The following is a 9,871-nucleotide window of genomic DNA, read 5'->3' as shown; positions in this document are numbered from 1 at the left end:
TCATTAAAGCTATCTTGATGGAGACATAGGGTGAGAAGTAGGGGGAATTTCAGCTTATAAGGTCTGGCAGAGGAGGAAGATCTGATGGAAGACCCAGTCAAAAGACTAGAATAGCATGATCTCAAAAGTCAACCAGATTTCTGGTTTTCCAACAGCCCCACGTGAGACACTGGGCAAGGTACTTAACCTTTCCAGTCATGAATTTCCTCATTCACGTCTTCTCCACAGAGTTGTTGTGAAGACTTCGATGGTATAATGCTGTAGAGCCTTTAGCTCAGTTCCTCAGTGCCTGCTGTCATGGTCATGGTCATTGTCACCACCTCCACGGTCATCCTTAGGGATAAAGTAGGATGCAGTCTTGGAAGTGTGGTTGCAGCACTCAGATCTCTGGCTTTCTTGTGAGGGGAAGAAATTCTCTTTTGCTGCCCAGGCCGTTTGCCCCCCCCCCCCCCCCCGTGTCCTTCCTTAGATTACAGGAACTTCTTGTGGGGGAATGATCGGGTATCCTGATTCCAGCTCAGCACCGTATTTATCAGTGACAAAGAGTACGAGAAAACTTCTTGCAATATGTACAAACTCAAAGCTACTTAAATAGCCATGTGGCCAAGTCAAGACTACTGTGTACACAATAATATAAAGATAAGAGATCTGCTCGATATAATTTTTAAACTTTATCTTCCTGTACTTTCCATATGAGTTTCTACTCCAAAAATAATGAGATATAGGGAATGTCCAGTACCAAATAAAAAGATTATGAAGACCACAGAGATGTATTTACCTTCCCTTTTATATGTAACTAATCCATTCAATTGTATGCTTTGAAAGGAGTAAACTGCCTAAAACAATTTATGTCAAAACCAATTTGGATGAAACAACATAAAAACAGAGGCAAATTTTTTCTTTAAAGGTCAGAATGTTTCTGTATTCCTATTCATAAGTATCCTTGATTTGTTGCTAAAAAACCAAAAATTGATAAATGTAGTGATGTAAGATGGATGTATCTTTCTTATGCAAGAAAGATAATAGCAAAGAGGCCAACAAATCAAGCCCTTGACTGAATCAACAGAGGCAAGTTAGCATACATATACACACTTCAATTTTATGAAAAATTATGAAAAAAATGTGCTTTCTACTTTAATTAGATTTTTAAATTAACCGATGACTTTTCTAGCCTGATCTTGTCAAATAATTTGGTCTCTAGGACTCATTACTGGCAAAACTGTAGTGAGGCAGGCAGGCTCATATACTAGTGAGAGAGTATAAACTGAGGAAAGATTTGTAGAAAACAAATTAACCTTTAAAATGTCAGTACATTTTAAACACTTCTAGGAATCTCTTCTAAGGAAATAATTCATTAAAATTTTGGGGAAAAATCTTTATGTAATAATGTTTAAAACTAATATTTTATATATAAAATACTGGAATAAATGATTATGGTGGAGGTCACACACACACACACACAATTATACAGCCACATGACAAAATTTTATGCACCTGTTGAATGTGTAATGGAATAGAAAAAAACTGTCTCAAACAATGTTAAAATGATAGAATAGATCACAACTCTGTATGTACAAAATTATTTCAATAGTGCTTGCTTCTCATATGTCTGGGTGGCTCAGTCAGGTGTCAAACTCTTGGTTTCAGCTCAGGTCATGATCTCAGGGTCATAAGATTAAGCCCCACGTTGGGCTCTGTGCTCAGAGAGAGATTCTCTCTCCCTCTCCCTCCTTGTCAGCCCCTCCCCTCGTTCATGCTCTCTCTCTCTCTCTCTCAAATAAATAAATAAAATCTTTAATAGTGCTCACTTTAGCAACACATAGTAAAATTGGAACAATACAAAGGAGATTAGCATAAACTCTGTGCAAGAATGACGCCCAAATTCATGAAGCATTCCAATTAAAAAAAAAAAAGAAAAGAAAATTATTTCAACAAACATAAGAATAAATAGGAAAAACTGCATCAAAATGTAGTATTGGATATCTGATTATTTTCTCCTACTTCTCTTCATAAGTTTTTTGTCTTTTGCAACTTTTATATGTATATATCTTTGAATTAGAAAAGAATTAAAATTGGGATCCCTGGGTGGCGCAGCGGTTTGGCGCCTGCCTTTGGCCCAGGGCGCGATCCTGGAGACCCGGGATCGAATCCCACATCAGGCTCCCAGCGCATGGAGCCTGCTTCTCCCTCTGCCTGTGTCTCTGCCTCTCTCTTTCTCTCTGTATGACTATCATAAATAAATAAAAAAAAATTAAAAAAAAAAAAGAAAAGAATTAAAATTTAACAATTGTTTCATAATAAAAAACTGAAAAACATTTATATCTTTATTGAAATGAATAATTAGATATTTTCCTTTTTTTTTCTTTTGAGACAGAGAGAGAACATAACACACAAGGAGAGAAGGGACAGAGTGTGGGAGAGAGAAAATCTTAAGCATACTCCACGCCTAGTGTGGAGCCCAAAGCAGGGCTCTATCTCAGGATCCTGAGGTCATAACCTGAGCTGAAATCATGAGTCAGAAAATTAACCAGCTGAGCCACCCAGCTGCCCCTAATCAGCTATTTCTCTAAATTATAATTTTACATTGAGAAGTTTGGGAGGGAGGCAGAGTTTCTGAAAAGTTATTCTGATTCTCTGTGGGACCTTGTCTTTATAAGCACAGTTAACATGTTCTAGAACAAAAAGAATGTATGTCAAAATATTGTGCCAAGGACAAGTAGTAAAAGTTAAGAACAGAAAAGTAGAATTAAGAGATATTCTAAGAGTTATACTTTCAATAATGAATACCTCAGTGTTCTCTTTTGTAAGATTAGAGATTTTGACTGATTAACCTCTGTGTTCTTTCAGTACCAACAGATTATGCTTTTATAATTTTCTCTCCAAAAATAATAATTTGCATCCAGATTTACCTTTGCACAAATATATCTCCCTTTATTGCTGGGGAGGATGTAAAATTTATATATATATGCATATATATTATATATATAAAGTATATATATATAAAATGATGATCTAATGAACTAATGGATGGATAATATATATATATATACAGGATATATATCCTAATGGATTATATATATATATATATATATATATATATATATATATATTCTCAGGACCATAACCTATTGCCCTGCCATCCACAGTTTGCTTGCAGATTTCTTGTTCTCAGCTTTCACAGGTTCTCAGTTTTATGGAAAGTGGAATTATTCTTTACAAATCACTTGTTTAGGCTTTGAAAACTTATCCTCTTGACTTCAAACCACATAATCTTATTCTTGCTGTTTTATTTTGTTTTGTTTTCTCTTAGACACTGGAGCATGTTTCCCTCCTTGTTTAAATTGCTTTGCATTAGGGTCATTAATTGGTGAATGTTGAGGGCTCAACATATGCTTCCCATAAAGTTGCCAGCTTCCTCCGGTGTTATATGACAGCCTTCTTGAAAGTTGAAGGACAAGGTGCTTGCATTTCATCTAAAAAAAAGACATAATTTGAACTAATGTAAATTTATAGTAGCCGAGATTACATTATAATAGAGAAGTCTGCAATGGTGGATGTAGGAAGAGTCATAAAGGACAAGTTGCAAGGGTGAAATATATTAATGTCGGTAACAGGATGTGAGAGCACACCATGTATACATCTGGGAAGCTTCAGAAGCCAGGGAGGGAAACCATCAGGAAACAGAGGCTGGTTAAATATCACATTGGTCTCAATAGGCAAATCAGATTAAAAACAATCTTGAAGTTTTGAGTAAAGTAAATAAAATCACACTCTGTAAAGCAAGAAGTGATTTTGTAACTGAGAGAAGCTTCCTGTAACTGCAAGTTTTATGTGAGGTCCCTCAATACTCTTTAGACAATTTTTTTTTCTGGACTTTTTATCAAGGTCTTTTCGGTTTTTGTTTTGTTTTGTTGTGTTTGTTTTGTTTTTTGTTGTTGTTGCTGTTGTTTTAGTAAGCACATGAACCCCAAAGATAGGATTCACAGGGAAGGTTGCAAACAGAAGCGAGGTTTTTTTGTTTTGTTTTGTTTTTTGGGGGTTTATTTATTTATTTATTTATTCATGAGAGCCTCAGAGAGGGGGCAGAGATATACACAGAGAGAGAAGCAGGCTTCATGTAGGGATCTCAATGTGGGACTTGATTCTAGGACCCCAGGGTCACACCCTGGGGCTAAGGCAGACTTTCAACCGCTGAGCCATCCAGGCATCCCAGAAGAGAGGTTTAAAATAAAAGTTACATATACTTAAAAATGAAGTGCCTTTACCTCCTTTCCTTGTTTCTATTAAAACAAAATTTTTCAATGAAAGAATGAAAGCTTGGAAGAGAAAGAAAATAGAACTGCATATGGGCAGGAAGAGATAAATCAAAGATGAAAAGTTAAAGAAGACATCAGGATAAAGAGATGGATATTCCATAGTAAAAGAAATCTGAGGGCTCATCTGGGAAATAATAAAGGGTCCCTGACTACACATAATAATGTTGCTGATTTTTTTCTACTAAATCCAAGAGAGTAGTAGCATAAATATCTATAAAAATAATTTCCATTGCCTAGCTTGTTCAAAAACTTTCATTTCCAAAGAAAAAGAAACAATTTATAGAGTTTGAATATAAGACATAATGAGCTTTTGCAATATATATTTATGTTTTTGTGTTGATGAAGATGATGAAGATATAGTCTTGCAACCCTGTATTAACATACACTACACATATAGGAAGAGTTAAGAACTACACTTTCTGATGGCATCATACAGGATGTTTGTTCAATGTAACAGTTATACTTGAGTAAATTTCAAAGCAAATTAATGATATCACATTTTTAAGCATCATGCAGGAACAATGGTCATTAATAATAAACAATCAAGTGCAAATACAAAATTAACAAATATTCTCCAATGAGGTCAGAAGAACCCACTATTGCATTTGGAAATTAAAATATAATGGGCTTGCCAGTCATAAAGTTCTAGGTTTGGTGAGGAGAGAAAAGTTCTCTTACTAATGAGCTATATGATTTCACAATGGAATATCAGGCAGTAGCTTGGATATGTGGCTAGGTATAGATAAATAGAATTTCCACATTTTTCTTGAGTAACTTGTAAAACTTTCAAAATAGTTGATATTGGCTTTTAGGTGAAAGGCCATTTTATTGATAGATGGTCTGATAATACTGGCAATTAAAATATTTGGGAACTACATAAAAATCCTTTACAAACATCTTTTGGCAACACAAACTACCTTACATATAGCTCTCAAAAATGAAAATGTTCCAATCCAAGGAGAAGATAATTTAAAAAGTCTGGAATACTGAGAAAATGTAAGTTATTGTAACTTTCTTTGTTTTAAAAGATTTTATTTATTTATTCATGAGGACACAGAGAGAGAGGCAGAGACACAGGCAGAGGGAGAAGCAGGCTCCATGCAGGGAGCCCAATGTGGGACTCGATCCCAGGCCTCCAGGATCATGCCCTGAGCTGATGGCAGACTCTCAACCTCTGAGCCACCCAGGAGTCCCAATAAATTACTGTAATTTTCCATCTCAAGTTCCTACTAAGAGATTTATGTAATATAAAGCTTTTTTTGGTTCTTTCTTTAATTATAACAATTGCATATCAGTCACATCATTTTATTTGTGATTTGGCAATACGTGCTACTTTTATTTGCCATGTTATGGCTTTACAAATTTCTTGCAAAATTTTATCTCATTTACTAGAGAAAATGAATCATGGTGTGGAGTAAAGATACCCAATTCATTTGTTAATGAATGAATGAATGGTGAATACATTCATTTTAAAAAATCAAGGAAGAAAAGAAAAGAGGAAGAAAGAAACAGAGAAATGGAGGAAGAAAGAAAGGGATGGGGAAAGGAAGTAAGGAAGGGAGGAAGAGAAAAGAAGAGTTGGCAAACAGAAAGAACAATAAAGAGCAAAGACTGAAGATTCCTGAAGAAGAATTTCTCCTTAAGACTGCAACATTACCTAAATTTCCAGCTTGTTGGCCTGCCCAGATTTTGGATTGTCAGAACCCATATCACATAAGTCAGTTCCTTAAAACAAATCTTTGTCTCTGCATGTGTAAGTGATAATAGATGATAGATAGATATAAAGGTAAGAAAAAAGAAGAGATAACAAATAGATATATAGATATGAATAAATAGAAATAAAAAGAAAGAAGAAAGATGATAGATGATAGATCAATTGATTGATCTCCCATTGATTCTATTATTCTTGAGATCTTGACAATACATATTTTATATTTAAAATAATAATTTAATAGTTTCCATTGAACTGCATATTATAAACTCAAAACTCTTAGAGGAGTCTTAAACCAATCAAGGTTGTTCTGATAACATTGGCCTTTTAATCCTGTTTTAGTGGGTTATACAGACGAACTCCCACCACCAAAATGTTTATTTCTAGGGATCTTCAGGTACCATAAAACTATAAGGATTGTGTGGGTAGAAAGAATGATCAAGTTAATCAGCTATAAGTAAGAAAAAATCAGAAAAACATAGGAGAATATAGAAGAATATCTTTTTATTATAAGTAATCAAATTAGTTTCCTCATTTGTAGCTAACAATCTCAGAGATCTTTGTAAAGAAGGATCTGTTTTAAAATAAGAACTATGGACAAGGTTAGCACCCTTTCAAAATGATCTTGTCTAAGAAAGAAATTTCTTTTATTAGTGTAATTATACCTAGCGAAAAAAGTCTTCTTAATTCCTTAATATTACATCATTGTAATCCTACAAGAGCCTTATAAGTCCTAAAATCTCTCATGAATTTTCCACACCAGTAATTTTTAATATTGGCAATGGCATGTTCCTCATCATAAATTCCCCTGTAGATTAGCTAAAATATTAGAAAATTATTCTTGTTGTAAGGTAATGTTAAAATATGTTTATATCAGAAACAATATAATGGTAATTTGCACATTAAGTGAAAAGTTTGTGTATAGGCATTTAAGTTTCCTGGAAGTCTCATCCTGAAGATCACTGAACTCTTCTATAACCACTAAATGAGCAATGTTCAAATATTTATAGCTATAATCCTAACTTCAGTACCCCAAACAATAGAAAACTAGACTAATCTAAACTCACAGGACTGCCACTGTCTAGTATGGGAAGGATTTTGAATTGGAAGAATGAAAACTTTTGAATCAACTCTATGATTTTGAGTTACCGTCCCAAACTAGCTTTTTCAGCAATGAACATGAAGAGGGCATCTGTGGTTTGAATATTTCCCCCAGGTAATCTGTGATCCAATATATTTGTGAACCGCTAGACTTGAAGCAGAAAGAGTACTCAGAAATATTGCAATAGTCTAAATGAAAAGTGCGAGGCTGAAATAAGTCCTATGGCAACAGGAATATACAAAAATTAGACATGATGGACAATAAAGCTAAGAGAGTGAGGGATACAAGATAGTAAATAATTAAATTTGGAGACAGAGAAATGGGAGGCATCTGGATGATTGTAGAAAGATTAACAAAAATAGGGAAAACAGAAGGTGGAGAAAGTAAACATGGAAAGGTAGTATATTCAGCTTTTATTGCTCATCAAGGAATCTGTGAATGATTAGAGTAAGCTGTATATTAAAGCAGCCAGAAAGATAGGTTAGGAATGCAGAAGAGAGATCTAAACCTGAAATACAGATGAGGGTTACCATTCTAAAGGTAGTGGAAGGAGGAGGAGGAGGAGGAGGAAGAAGTAGCAATAAAGGGAACTTGTAGAAAATATGTAGTCTTGTTTTCAATGGGTATGTTTATTTTTATATAAATATTATTATAATAAATTTATTAGTATGCAATCTGGTCTTTTTCCACTCAGCAAAAGGTTTTGGAGATTGTTCCATGTTGGTACATATATACTGACTTCAACATGAGTAAATATTTAAATGATAATGAAATTTCCAGAAGGATATACAACAAACTGAAAATGATGATTACCTCTAGGTAAGGGAGGTGATTAAGATTACGCATTGCGGTCAAAGAGACATTTAAATATTCTTGTAAATTTTATTTATTTAATATGGAGACTGAATTTGTGTATTGCCAATAAAATCAAGAATTCAGTTTTTTTTTTAAGTGAGGTTAGACTATTTCATTCAGATTTGTCATTCTCTGCTTGCATAATTCGTTGAATTCTCATGATGCTTTGGAAAATTAAATTATGTGCTGAAGTCTCTTGGAAGTCCAAGAAAATGCCAATGTTTTGTCCTAAAATAGCAATTTAATAAGATACATTTATTTCTACTGAATCGGTACTGAAACTGCTAGTGCATATGTATCAAAACCTTAAGTAAGTAATGCAGCTGCAAATGTCTACATTTGTAGATCATCTATCATCTTTATCAGGATATTTCTATCAGTCATTCTGACAAAAACAGCGTGCATTTTTAAAATAGCAAATCATTTAAAATATGTGAAAGTGCTTTCTCGAAATTCACTATCAGAGTACTTGTGAATTCTCTCAACAAAGTGAAAAAAATGAAACGATTATGATACATTTTCCTCCTTTTATCTTGAAGATTGACTCGTTTGTTCTCTACATTTTCCTTTTGGTAATATCCAGACAAACTCCCTCCAACATGTCAGAAGCCCTTTTCTCTCCTTTGTCCATATAACACTTGCAGAGAATTAACTCATTCCCATGACATTAACTTCTTTCCATTAAATGAATGCCACTCAGGTGTGATATCTCAAGTACAAGTGCAGCTGTCATCTCTCTCTCATACTTGACACATTGTAACCTCCCATAAACACCCCAAACACATTTCTTTATCTTTCCTTCCTCCCCCATCTTGCAAATCAGGGTCACTTCCAAAAGGACTTTCTCTTTGGCATCCTTATTTATTGATAGTTCCCCAAGGTCATTAAAGGTAGGAATGTTGAAGCAGAAGCTCCAAATTCAAATATCTGCCATAGCTAGACAGGAAACAGGAAGAAGACTGGATTCAGGCAACATAGAGTGATATTGACCAGTTATTTAAGGGTACACAGCCCAGTAGAGGCAGGAGCCTCTTCTTAAACTAGCATAGCCTATTGCCAACTTAGGGTTACAAATACCTAGTCCTGCCAATTAAAAAAAAATGGGCTCCTGGATGGCTCAGCCTGACTTTTGATTTTTGCTCAAATCATGATCTCAGGGTCCTGAGATTGAGCCCTGCTTCTGGATCTGTAATGGGTGTGAAGCCTGCTTAAGATTCTGTCTCTCCAAAAAAAAAAAAAAAAAAGATTCTGTCTCTCCCTCTCTTTCTGTCCCTCCCCCATTCTCACAGGTGCGCACCCATGCTCTCTCTCTCTCAAATAAATATGTCTTTAAAAATCTTATATTAAATGCTGGTAACAAATTTTATACTAAAACGACGGCAAAATAACAACAACAGTAATAAATCCAGAACAGTTGACAGCCTTTTATTATAGAGGATTTTGTCTGATATCTAAGGAAGCAAAGCTGTGCTTCCATTCTTATTAATTGGCTTCTGAGAGCCAGGAATTAGAGCACACACACACACACACACACACGAACAAACAAAAGAACAAAAAACAGGTTCTATCTTGCTTTAGTCTCTGAAGCAAGTGAAATCTTGAATATTACCTGTAAGTCACTGATTCCCTAAAAACAAACAACTCTATCACTGATTTTTACAGTACTGATATCTGAAAATATATCAAAGCCTTTTTGATACCTGAAAGGTCATCTGAGAAAATTGCTGTTTTCCCACCTAGAATAGAAAAACTGTAAGGTCAGTAATTCTGGTAATTGGGTATGCGAGAGTGTGTGTGTGTGTGTGTGTGTGTGTGTGTGTTGTATTTTTTATCTGATAACCCCGTGCTGCTAACACTTGGACTCCTTTATAAATGTTCTATCTGGGA

General features: G+C 34.7%; 1 non-coding gene across 1 annotated transcript; it reads left to right on the top strand.

Annotated features, from left to right (window-relative positions):
* Positions 1-1,800: 1,800 nt before the first annotated feature.
* LOC140596626 (U6 spliceosomal RNA) lies at positions 1,801-1,905 on the top strand. Its single transcript, XR_011998522.1, has one exon. It is a non-coding gene; the product is annotated as a U6 spliceosomal RNA (small nuclear RNA).
* Positions 1,906-9,871: the final 7,966 nt, after the last annotated feature.

Source organism: Vulpes vulpes, unplaced genomic scaffold, assembly GCF_048418805.1.
Source record: "Vulpes vulpes isolate BD-2025 unplaced genomic scaffold, VulVul3 Bu000000756, whole genome shotgun sequence".
Lineage (NCBI taxonomy): Eukaryota > Metazoa > Chordata > Mammalia > Carnivora > Canidae > Vulpes > Vulpes vulpes.
The sequence above is the reverse complement of the archived record's forward strand: the minus strand, read 5'-3'. Positions and strand labels throughout refer to the sequence as shown.